Source organism: Callospermophilus lateralis, chromosome X (genome assembly GCF_048772815.1).
Source record: "Callospermophilus lateralis isolate mCalLat2 chromosome X, mCalLat2.hap1, whole genome shotgun sequence".
NCBI classification, from domain to species: Eukaryota; Metazoa; Chordata; class Mammalia; order Rodentia; family Sciuridae; genus Callospermophilus; species Callospermophilus lateralis.
Genome location: NC_135325.1, coordinates 8,281,019 through 8,294,242, shown reverse-complemented (window position 1 = coordinate 8,294,242; position 13,224 = coordinate 8,281,019). Strand labels below are relative to the sequence as shown.

The following is a 13,224-nucleotide window of genomic DNA, read 5'->3' as shown; positions in this document are numbered from 1 at the left end:
CTTATCTGTTGAATCATAAATCAGGCTACAGGATATAATTGGGAATCAGTGTGAAAAAATTTGACTTCACTTTAATCTTTCTATTGTGAACATCTAGTTTATGTTGAAAACTCAGCATATTCTATTTCTTCCAAATCTAGACACCACAAATCATTATTTTGTATTTTTTTTCCCTTAAAGGAGAACATAGTTCTTTGCCTGTGTTATCTAAACTTTTTTAAATGTGCCAGCTGAAATTGTTTGGTGTGTCTAGGAATGCCCATGATTCATGCCATTTGACTGAGTGGCAGAGTCAGTTACATTAGGTGGATTTTAGCTTTACTCTAAGTGGTTATTTGGGTTTTGGACAGTAGGTATTGAATTTGAGTTTCTCATTTATAAGGTGGGGTGTGAATTGAACAGTGGTGCTATTAATTTTTTTTTGAACCCCAGATATTGCTCTGTGTTTTCTTTCCCCTTGAATGTGTCATGGAGCCTTAAAATACTTAAATGGTATTTAACCTTTTGAAAGTACTCTCTTATTGCTGAACCAGGGTGGTTATAGCTGATTGGTCTAAAGGGACATAGAGCAACAAGGCACCCAAGGAAGGTAATAAATCCTGTGATTCTGTCCCTTTGTGTTTTGGGATGGGTAAAAATCTCATGATTTGCAGCTGGTGTATGTGTTTTGTGTGTCTGTGTGTTGTGTGTGTTTGATTGCAGTCTATTGGAAAATTGATACCGACGGGATGCATTATTATCGACACATGTTCCTACATGTGACCTAAAATCACTCTGCATTTCCATTTGTCAGGCTCCCCAGTGTGTTCTGGGTTCAGAGCAAATTAACTTCCAAATTAAAAAAAAAAAAAAAACAACCACCACCAAAGCTCTGCAAGAACTGAAGCTAAGCTACTGGACTGGTGTGGGGGCAGGGAGGTTTTATCATTGAAGGACAAGGACAAGTTGAGAAATTGTTCTGTATTTCAGCCTGTTAATTACTGCAGCTTCCCAGCATGTGTGAAAGGAGAAAGGAGAATATCATCAATAGTGATTCTTTTCCTTAGTTATTCCCCTCACCTGCTATTTATTGTGAGCATGCCAGGGAGGAGAGATTAGCAGAGTCTGACTTTTAAAAAACCCAGAGTCCTAGAATCATGCTGCGTCTGCCTTTCTGGTGCTGAGTGGTGAGGGTGGGGCTGGGCTGGCACTAAAGTTTAAGATCTATTTTTAAGCTTTGAGGATAAATCTTATAAATATGAGCTGGTGCTGCTTCTTTTGAAAAAGAAAAAAATTTCTTTCTACTCTAAAAATAGTTTGTTGGGAAGAAGTTTGTGGATTGTTTGTTAAAGGGAGATTCAGAAATTCAGCTGAGTGTGTTTCCTTATTTAAAAAGAAAAGAAAAAAGAAATCACCTCACAGCTACTGTCTGAAAGCAGATGTGGCTTCTTGGAAAAGAAATACAATTTCTGAGATTTCAATTCTAATGTCAGAATGTGGGAAAAAATGTGGAATTTTTTCTTTTGGCTGCTCTTTTTAGACCCTCTAAAATTCTACTCATTTCTTAAGATTACCTAGGTATGTTGTCCCTTTAGAAAGACATCCCTGATTTCTCCCAGGCAGAGTGAGTGGCCTCAACTTCTGTTCTTACCAGTACCTTTAGTCCCACTGGTCTTTCTCCTGTAATACTCTGCATTATTGTTACTGGAAGTTTGCCAGTCTTTGTCCCTAATGCCAATTTAATATGGGGGACACAGTTTTGAGAAAATTTCATGCTATTTACTAGGAGCATGAGGCTGAGGCAGGAGTTTTGTGAGTTCAAGGCCAGCCTGGGAAAAATAGTGAGATTGCACCTCAAAAAACAAAACGAGTAGAAACATACATACAGACACATATACAACTCATTAATGGTTGCTAGAGGAGGAGGAAGAGAAGGCTTTTACTGTGAAAGAGGTGCAGCTCTACTTTTGCTGTGTACTTTCTTTTACTATTTATTTTTTGGAATGAGCATGTGTATCTTATTATTAACTATTTTTGTTGTTGTTATTGTTGTTACTAGGGATTGAACCCAGGGATTGCCCTAACACTGAGGTACATACCCATCCCTTTTAGTTTTTTATTTTGAGACAGTCTCGCCGAGTTGTCCATATTGGCTTAGAACTTAGTTGTACCCTTCCTCAGCCTCCTGAGTCAAGTGGGATTCCAGGTGTGTGCCACCGTGCCTGGCAATTGCCTGGCAATTTTCTGAATGGTTTTATATATACATATGCACACACAGAGTTTCATAGGTCATATAGTGCTAAAAGACTTGAGTATATAGCATCTCCTCTCCCCTTTCTCTGTGTCCTGGTCTTACTTCTAGGAGGCAGTCACTCTTCCTCCTACCTATTGCTTCTAGTACTCCTGAATAATGTTCACATACCACTCTCTTGATTTGCTGATTCCAGATGTTAATTATTAGGGCAGCTGAAGATTTCAGCTCACTTCCCCATAGCCATCTTCCCTTAGGTCCTCTTATTTCAGGTTCTGGTTTAATTTATACTTAATGTTTTCATTAATGGAGCAACATTGATATTGAGTACTGAAGCAAGAATATATTCTAATTTGGGTAAGGGCCATGGCACATGCATGTAATTCCAGCAACTTGGGAGGTTGAGGCAGGGGGATCGCAAGTTCGAGGCTAGCCTCAGCAATTTAACAAGACCCTGTTTCAAAATAAAAAGGGCTGTCAGTGGTAGAGTATCCCTGGGTTCAATCCACAGTGCTCACACACTTTCTCTCCCCCCATCTCTCTATATTTTTTTTCTAATTATTCTCATATAATTTTTAATTTTCCCTACAGATAGTAATTCTCTTTTTTATTGTTTGTTAACAGTATATCTCCTCATGCCTTGAACTAAACAGCTCTATAAAATGCCTCTTTTCCCCTCTCCTCTTTTTCTCACTGGAAAAAATACCAGAGGCCTTCCAAGTCCTGCTTCACTCTGACTTGATTGCTCTTTAAGGTGCTGATACTGCCGGTTATCAGTGACGCGTTCTGTTTCCTCACATGCTGAAGTTTGAACATTAGAGAAGCACGCTGAGGCAAGCATAGAAAGCAGGTTCTCGGGATGGAGAAGGGGGCCATAGCTGAAATCCTGGTATCCCAAGAAGCAGGTGTTCTGCCCTTTTTATTCTAGGCTTCCTTTGTTCTCCTGCCCTCTTCCCCTTATCTTTCTCCTTCCTGTGTTTGTGACTAGGCCCAGGAATGCTCAGTGGGGTGGCCAAAAGGTGGGAAACAGGTGGGCTCAAGGGAGAAGGGCAGGATGGAGCAGCCCAGGACACATTAATTAACAACCTTACAGCTCCCTGTGGGGAGGGACAATTCCTGAGACAGGTTACCTTAGCCACAGGTTGGAGCAGGGGCAGGTTCTTGATAATGGTGGAAGAAGGGCTCTGAAGGAATTAACATTTCAATCATTTAGAGGACAGACTCCAACTTCCCAGACTCATTCAAAATTGGCCTCCTTGATCCAGCCTGACTCAATTTACCTATCTATGCTGACTGCCTCTCTAATTCTGCCTTCAGTGCTACCAGGCTGTCAGCCAGGAAATTCCTGTTACCTCTCATGTTGACTACACTGAGCCCTGGGTTCTTTATCCTTTTCTCTCTGGTGTTACTTTCCTTTATTTGGTGAAATACACTCCTTCCACCCAGTAGCCTTCTGAGAGAGAGTACATGGAAGTGAATTTTTTGACTTTTGTAGGACCAACCATACTAGGAATTGTATAATTGTACACTAAGAAGTCATTCCCTTTTAATACTCAACTGTCCTTTAGTACCTGGCCCATGTCTTTTAGCAGCTGGGATTCCCCTTCCTGCCTATGGAACTTAAGAATTCTAGGCCCCAATGACTGTGCTTTCATTCACCACATTCCATTTAAACTTCAAGATATCTTAATCTCCCATTTTACAACGGACAAAACCAAGGCACAGAGGTTACACCCTCAGCAGTATCAGGTGGAACATGAGCTGAAGTGTCAGCTGCCTATGCCAGGCTGCTGTCTTTCCAGACCCAGCTGCTGCTTACTTTGGAGAGAAAAGCAACAACAGCAGGCCCTGAGTGCAAATGCATGGCTGTTGCTTGCAGGGTGAGTCTAATTCTAGGATCCCACTTGTGTCTGGTTCCTGACAACTTCGGCTCCAGTTAGTCCTCTTTCAACTAGAAGAATCTTCCAGTCTTATTGACTGTGAGTGTGTGTGTGTGTGTGTCTATGTGCGCGCACACACCAGTGAGACAAAGACATTGATATATAGTTGTGCTCTGAGCTCCTTGTGATAATTAAAATGCTCTGCCTATCATTCGTATAAGCTCAGTATAATTATTTTTATTGCTACAGTATTTGCTTTCAAGCAACGTAAGAATCCCCCCTCTGTTCCTTTTGTGATGAGAAATGCCTCATTACTTGGGAGTTTGTGCTGACTGTACAATTTAGCATTTGATCTTTTTGTTAACTGAAGTCAGGTGACCATACATAGGCTAATTAGATTAACCTGCCCCTCCTCTTCTCTACTGAAACAATATAAAATCCAGGATTCTGTTGGCACATGCTTTCCTTAGATTAATGATCTTAGAGTTGCTGTGTGGAAATTTGCATAGCTCCCTACAGCTCTGAGAAATGAAAATGCCCAGCTGTCTAAAAGCCTTAATCAGGAAATGAGCATGAAATGGCATTGTTTTGTCACGGGTTTGGAATAATTTATTCTTGACAATCAAGTTATCTTGGATGGAAATGTATATAAACATTCTTGTAACAGGTGCTTTTTTGTTGGTAAAAATTCAAGAATTTCTTTACGGGGGGGAGGGGTGGTGGTGGCAGCTTTCAAATCATTGGCACTCACAAGCTGGTCACTGCTGAAAGTTATACTGTAGTCGTTTTTCTTGTCTCTCCTCTTTGAAATGGGAATCTATGAAGCAAGAGCATAGCAGCCGTAGGGAGCGTACACATTGCGTGGGCAGAGCATGTTGTGGCTGCTAGGAATGGGAACTCAGCTGCAGGACTGCTGGAGCCAGCCTCATCAGCCACTTCTTGCCTGTGTGTTTGTCCCCTCATGGGACCCACTTTCCCCATCTGTCAAATAGAGACAATAATGGCCCCTACCTTTTAGTGTGGTTGCGGGCATAATGTGTTATTTCATGTAAACCCTTTAGAATAGTATCTTGCCCACAGTATACTCGTAATAATTGTAAGCTAATTTCATATTTTTATAAGACCTAGGAAAATGAAAACTGTAGCCTGTTTCTTTTTATATTTAAAAAATCTTAATTGATTTAATTTTTTTCTATTAGATTATTCATCTTAGGAACAATTGTGACTGTAAAAAAATCACATTGAGTTAGATGTATATACTTCTTTTGTTTATACCTGGCACACAGAAGGTGTTGTAATATCTGTGATAAGAATGATAGAGCAGGGTTGAGGTTGTAGCACGTATGAGGCACTGAGTTCAATTCTGAACACTACATAAAAATAAGTAAATAAATAAAACAAAGGTATTGTGTCCATCTGCAACTATTTTTTTTTTTTTTTTAAAGAATGATAGAGCAATTGATAATGGCTAGTGTTCATTTGTTGAGTGCCTGGGCATTCCAAAAGATGAGTACAACTGATTCTTTCTCCTAAGGTGCTCAGAGAGCAAACACCTGAAGGGTTGACTTAAGGACCCAGACTTTTTAAAAAAATTTTTTTATTAGTTGCTCAAAACATTACAATGATCTTGATATCATACATTTGATTCAAGTGGGGTATGAATTCTTATTTTTCCACGTGTACAGATTGCAGTATTACATTGGTTTTACAGCCACGTTTATACATACAGCCATATTAGTGTACTTACAGGAGGAGGTGAGAGCTCTGGGACAGACATTCCACCAAAGGCATAGGCTCTCATCATGAAAATGATTAAAAAGACAGTAGAAGTGGCTTTTGGACCTTGATCATCACTTCCTCCTTTTTTTTTTTTTTTTTTTTCCTCCAAGAGCCAGCTTTTTACTTACATGTGATCCAGAAGTTCCTGTGTTTGAGTACTGTTCCATGGAGGAGGTATAATGTCCTTAGAAACACTCCTCCCTGACTCCCCAAGTAGAGACTTTGATGGGGGAAAGTGCCCATCTCTGGGAGCTCAATTTGAGGTTTTTGTAATTAACCTATTGGAGCATTATTAACCAATCCCAAAGTGTTTAGCATGGTGGTCACGTTTACATTCTGGGCATCAAAGCACACTGGATGATAGAACTATAAATAGAACTATAAATAAGAGTTAATATTGGTTTCTTATGAATTCTATTTTTCTTGATTATTATGCCATTAGTTATGCTTGCATTCCAAGAATCTTGGAATTTTACATCATATAATTAGAAAAATTGATTGATTGGGCCTGGTATAATTTTCTCCACAGCCTAGTTTTGTGTACCTTGCTTGATGAAATGTATGCACTGGAAAACTTTCTATAAAACTGCATATGTTAGCAAACAGTGTCATTACTATGACTAGTAGCATCAGGATCTTTAAAACTAGCAGTGACAATGATGTAGCTAAATTCTTATTAGGAAACAGTGTCAACTTTCTTCTTATTTGCAAAAAAAAGTAGCAGTCAATAATCAATACTGATCTAGAAATAGTAAATATACTTTGATTATCTAATTTTTAAATTTAAAAATTGAATAGTTAGCATAAGCACATGGTATCAGTTAAAACTGGCTAAATAATGCTTTCCCTGGCCCCCAGCTACCCTCTTTTCCTCTCTGGAGGCAGCCACAGTTGTCTGTTTTTTTTTGTGGGTTCTATATTACCAATGAGTCAGGCACACAAATCACCTAAATACTAGCATACATTCCTATGCTTTTTGACCTAGCAATATGTTTTGGTGATTGTCCTTATTGGAACGTGCAGAGTGGCCTCATTCCTGGAGAGAGTTACATGGAATGGATTTATGGTCTCTTATAACCAGGCACCTACTTCTCAGAGTTACATTCTTTTACATTCTTTTAGTCTTCTGCTAATTTAAGCAGTGCCATAACAGTTAATCTTGTACATATGCCATTTTGCACATGTGCAAATATATTTGTAGTTTAAATTCCTAGAAGTGAAAATACTACTCAAAAGGCATAGGCATTTGGGGCTGGGGTTGTGGTTCAGCAGTAGAACGCTTGCCTAGCACGTGTGAGGCACTGGGTTCAAGCCTTAGAAAAATAAATAAATAAATAAATACTAAAGAAAAGAAAAAGGCATAGGCATTTATTTATTTGGTATCAGGGATTGAACCTAGGGGTGCTTTACACTGAGCCACATCCCCAGCCCTTTTTATTTTGAAACAGATCTTACTGAGTTGCTTAGGGTCCTATTAAGTTGCTGAAACTGGCTTTGAACTTGCGATCCTCTTGCCTCAGCCTTCTGAACCACTGGAATTACAGGTGTGTGCCACCATACCCAGAGTATTTAATGTTTTCTGTAATTCGTTGGCTCTTAAAAATATTTATTTTTTAGTTGTAGTTGGACACAATACCTTTATTTTATTTATTTATATTTTTTTTATGTGGTGCTGAGGATCGAACCCAGGGCCTTGCACATGCTAGGCAAATGCTCTATTGCTGAGCCACAACCTCAGCCCTCATTGGCTCTTTTTGTGTGTGTGTGTTTGATCTGGAATGTGTGTCAGTGTCAACTTGTCTTCTCTCTGAGAGTGTAGAAACATTCTTTCTTGTTTTCTTCTAGTGCTTTTAAGTTAAATTTTAAAATGAGTACATTTATTTTGAATGTCTAATATTCTCATTCAAATGAAGAAAAAAGTATGCTTGTTTTGAAAAATGAGGCACTGTGTGAATTTTCTTATTGTTACCATCTTTTCCCCACCACTTTTAAGCCAGATCTGCATCTTCTGAGATGAGGAGTTGAGGGTGATCCAGGGAATCCCAGTGTATTTTTGTAGGGATGACACAGACCTTTATGTTATCACAGTTTTGGACTGCATTGGATACCCCCTCCCCCAATCTGTAGATAGTTGTTGTATCTGTAACACTCCACATCATTGACCATTCACTTGACAGATATTTATTAAGTGACCTCTGAAGCATGTCCAAATACTTGGTTGATATTGACACCTTTTGAAGCAGTGGTAATCATCTAGATGTTTAGCAGGGCATGGGCAAGCAAAAAGGCTGACTGTCTCTTAGGTAATTCCATTGTAACTCAGGAAGCAATGGTATCTCTTTGTGACTTGAGATTAACTCTTCTTATCTATGTCCAGTATCCAGTACTTGTGTTCTTGGCAGCATTCTTTCATCCCCACCCTGTAGGTCAAGAGATTGTTGATCTCATGTTTTTTGTTATTTTCCTGCTCATGTCATCAGTGATTTTTCGGAGATAATACTACAAGTATATCATGGTGCAAATATGCAGTTGAAGGTTATATAAAATATAGTAATAGGTATCCTCTTACATTAATTTTTTTCCTTAGCTTTGGGCTGAAAATGTCATTGGTGTATTTATAATTAGATGTCAAAGCATTTTCTTGTAAGTAACAGCTTATTTGTAAATATGAAAAAGCCATTGTGGTGTGAGACATCAGTGTGGTTTCACTATGTAATTTTTAGGGGAAATAATGAAATATTTCAAGCATATAACAAAAACCAGTGTGTGCACTATCTTGCCATATTTACTTTATATATGCATGTATGTATGAATGTACATATTCATATATTTGTATATATTCCTCTTTATAATTTTCTCTGAAGTGGGTGCCTTTTGTGGTTTGATAGCATGGGTATTTTATTGCAGTAATCACATACACACACACACACACACACACACACACACACACGTATTTTTTTTTTTTAGTTGTAGATGGACACAATGTCTTTATTTTTATGTGGTCCTGAGGATGGAATCCAGTGTCTCACATGTGGCAGGTGAGTGCTCTACCACAGAGCCACAATCCTAGCCCTATGTATTTTTTTTAGGAAACAGAATCTTTCAGATTCAGCTGAAGTTCTCCTTGTACTATTGCTCTCTCTCACAGTCCTTGCTGTCTTTCCCCATGTGTTCTGAGACAGAGACTAGCCTTCCCTGAAATGAGTCGAAGGCTGGGAAAGCAGGTTCTGTGTGCCATGAACACATGCAGAGTGGGGCTGCTTTTCCAACTTGCCTTTGGTATAGTGGGGAGGAAGATAGGTATGTGAGGGAGCAGTGAGCTATTTCTAGGGTTCCATATCCACTCAAAATTCTCTTCATTGGTAGATTTGGCGTAAAGATTCATTTTTAGAGATTTTTCTTTTATCTCCAGCCAGTGGTAATTTTGCAAAATGGTTTTCCCTGAACTATTGCAGGGGGCACAGCTGTGATCCTGCAGCCATATCTGGCTCAAATGGAAGCTTTCCCTTCAGAAAGGAATGGACCAGAATTGAAAGGACAAATGATACCTGTTTTTCCCGTCCTGCTTCTAGCATGAGCCCTGGGGGCCCTGCTCAGACCTCACCCACCCCTCCTTCCTTAGGGAAGTCCCAGGACCAGCATTCTGGGCAGGTCATGGTGGCGCCGAGCTCCCCCTGGTGTCTGGCACCAGCTTGCTCCTTGTGCATGTACTGTTGGTGGCAGGAGAGAAGGAAATATTGCAAGATAGGAAATAGGCAGCTGGGGTGAAGAGCAAGGATCCATTCAGCTGATTGTGTAAATGAGATGAGCCCTTGGCTCACCCACTCGATAGGCTGCATCTGGCAAATTACAACTATCCATTCCCTTAATGTTGATCCCACAAAGCTTCCCATCACCTGAGATGAACAGTAAAACATCCAAGCACTCGCATTTCATGTTTCTGATCTTCTAGGGCAAAATATTAGCACATTTTGATTTAAATGTGCTAATGTTTTAACTGTCTTCTACTAGTTTAAGCATTTATGTTGTTCTTTTAAATTGAAATAGCCTATAGTAAAGTGTAGAGGTCTTGGAAGTACAGTTCAGTGAATTTTTCAGATGTGTACACCTGTATAACCATTGCCCAGACCAAATTATAGAACATTTTCATCTTCCCAGCAGGCTCCTTTCTACCCCCCCTCATCAGTGCCTTCCCAAAGGTAACTGCTGTTGTGAGATCTATCACCAGTGATTAATTTTGCCTGTTGCTGAACTTCATATAAATGAAATTGTACAGTATGTAATCTTTTGTGTTTGGTTTCTTTCACTCAAAATTATCACTGTGAATTTCATCTGTTACATGTAGTTATTTTTTATTGCACTTGCTATTTTAAAATGACAGTAAAAATATATTGTACAGTACTCTCCAATTCTATTTGATCCTGAAGACATCTCTGTGATGGCCCATTTAGCATTTGGGGTCTTTTACAGATGACAAAAAGGGTCACTTAGATGCTTTAAGTTTTACCCCCCAAGGTCACATCCCTAGTAAATGATGATGCCATGGCTAGTACTGGTTTTCTGACTCAGAGCACCATTCTCTCCATTCATCATGAATCCTGTGCCTTAACCTGTGTCATCATTGGTGAAAAACAAGAAGAATGAGAGGAGAGAGGGGACCATCAAATTGGACTTTTGTTGGTGTTTTGCCATGCAGTATTTTGGTTGGAGACTGACCACCTAATTCAAAGAAGAGCCAAGCTAGTCAAACCCCCAGCACCTGGAGAGATGGAATGTATGAGGGATAGGTATGTGCATGTCTGGAGAGGAGAATGACCTTGGCTCAGCAGCCAGCCACTTTCAGGCAACTTTGCTTATTGGAAAGCAGACTACCTTAGTTTAGCTGCCAGTCACATACAGATCACATGTTGGCCATTGAGGTTGCTGTTTGCAGGTGTGTGTCATGGAAAAATTTTTCACCAGTGGCCCTGTTGGGGCTGTTTGGCCTTTGAATATGGGTGAACCCTTTTGGCTTTATTCAATATTATGCCTTTGGGAAGTAGGAATGTTGTGAGGAGTTCTCTTCCTTGCCTCAGTGGTCCTTGAACATATATCAAGCATCATTGCAGCACTGATCTCTTGTTGAGGACCTTAGTCTTATTGTCCATGCCATATTTCCATTGTTAAAGCATCAGATTTGAAGCAAAGAGAAGCTGAGTTTCTTTTGCCACGTAAAGAGGTTTGCTGACATCCTCTCTCATCTGTATTGTCTTTAAGCAACTGAAATCATTGCCAGTGTGTATAGAAAACAAAATGTCTGCAGGCATTCATGTGTGAATTCCAATAAACTCCCAGGGCCCACAATTCTAACAGAGTATAGCCTCTGCTACTGGGATAGTAGCATTTGAATTCTTTACAAATGGGCTTAGTAGTCAGAAAGCTGAGACTGAGGGTGAGGTAGTGAGTATCTAGATTTCAACCCCTGGAAATCTAGAGTCCTAGAAACTTGGATCAGAACCTCGGAGAGCTCCAAGTATGGCAACTATAGGTAGGCAGGAGTTGCTCTAATGCCAAGTCCACCCTCCTCTGCAGGAAGGAGCTGTTTTATGTGGATAATAAGGGATCTCACAGATTTGGACCTCAATAGTCTTGTGCTCGTGTGTAAAGTCGTACACTGCATCCTTTAAACATGGAGAAAAGCTATGGTTCCCACTGGAGCCGCTGGTAGAGTGACTTCAGGTGACATTGTCTCTTCTCAGGGAGGTGAGATGTAGGAGAGCTCTTCTTTGAAGGCCCAGAGTTTGGTCCCAAGCCTGACTCTGCCCCTAACTAGCTTTGTGGCCTTGTCTGCACTTGTGTCCTCTTTGACTGCCTCTCACTACTCTTGTGTATAAAAATATATGGCTGGCAAAACCAGATTTTTTTCCCCGATAAAGTTATTGGAAGGAACAAGTGAAAAATATCTATAAAAGCACTTCAATTTATATAAGCCTTTGCCAGTGTAAGGTCATATCATTGTTAACATCATCACCCATTTTCAAAGTACACAGATAGGAGCCTATGGCATCAGAATGTGAACATTAAGGTATTGGGCCAACTTGTATTTGCATGATAATTGGTACCATGGGGGCAGCATGCATGCCAGATATTTTTAGCCAGAAGCAGACACAGGGACTTGTGGCTTACTGTGATTTGATAAGTTTTTGAATGAAAGAACTTGGCCTGGGTCTTCTGGAAGCAAATATGATTTCATTAGGTAGATGATAGGAGCAGACATTTGTTTTAGGAGTGTTCCTTGTGGCAATGAAGAGGCTGAACTGGGAGGAGAGAGACTGAAGGTGGGGAGACATTATCATAATCCAGGCAGGACTCAGAGAAGCTTGGTTATGAGATAAGGTCAAAAGTTGGACAGATTAGGCTTCAGTTCTGGCTCCTACTTGTTTCCTTAACACTCTGTGTCTTGGTTTTATGTCTCTGTGAGTAGGACTATTGTGTGGATGAAAAATTGCTATCCAGGTAAAGCTCTTAGAGCAGGTATACATTCAGATGTTAGATACCATTTATGTGAGTTTTTTCTTTTGTGTGTGTGAGTGTGTACATAAAACAAAATTTGCCATTTTAGCAAATTTTAGTGTTTAGTCAGTGGGACTGATTACATTTACAATGTTGCACAACTCTCACCACTAATTCCAAAACTTTTTCATCATTCCAGAAATATACCCTGTAAACATTAAACACAAACTCCCCATTCCCCTCCCACCACTCCTAGGTAATCTCTAATCTACTTTCTGTCTGTATGAATTTGCCTATTCTAGATCTAGATATTTAATGTAAGTGGAATTATGTATAATATTTGTGCATTTGTGTCTGGTTTACTTCACATGTTTTCTAGGCTCATCCAAGTTGTGGCATGTATCAGAACTTTATTTCTTTTGAGGTTGAATGATATTCCATTGTATAGATGTACCACATCTTGGTTACCTGTTCATGGACACATGGCTCACTTTTATCTTTTCAATGTTGTGAATAATACTACAGTAAACATAGGCATACAAGCATCTGTCTGAGTTCCTGCTTTCAATTCTTTTGAGAACCTCCCTAGGACTAGAATTGTGGGTCATATGGTAGTTCTATGTTTAACTTTTTGAGGAACTGTATACTGTTTTCCATAGGGCCTGTACTATTTTACATTCCCCGCAGCATTGTATAAGGGTTCTGTTTTCTCCACATCCTCATCAATATTTTCCATTTTTAAAAATTCTAGCTGTCCTATTGGGTTTGAAGGGATATCTCATTATGGGTTTCAATACCTTTATTTTGTTTATTTAGTTTTTTTTTTATCTCATTGTGTGTTTC

General features: G+C 39.6%; 1 protein-coding gene across 4 annotated transcripts in view; it reads left to right on the top strand.

Moving 5' to 3' along the window:
* Window positions 1-13,224, top strand: part of Sh3kbp1 (SH3 domain containing kinase binding protein 1) — a 338,974-nt gene that overhangs the window by 114,553 nt on the left and 211,197 nt on the right. The window lies entirely within an intron of this gene.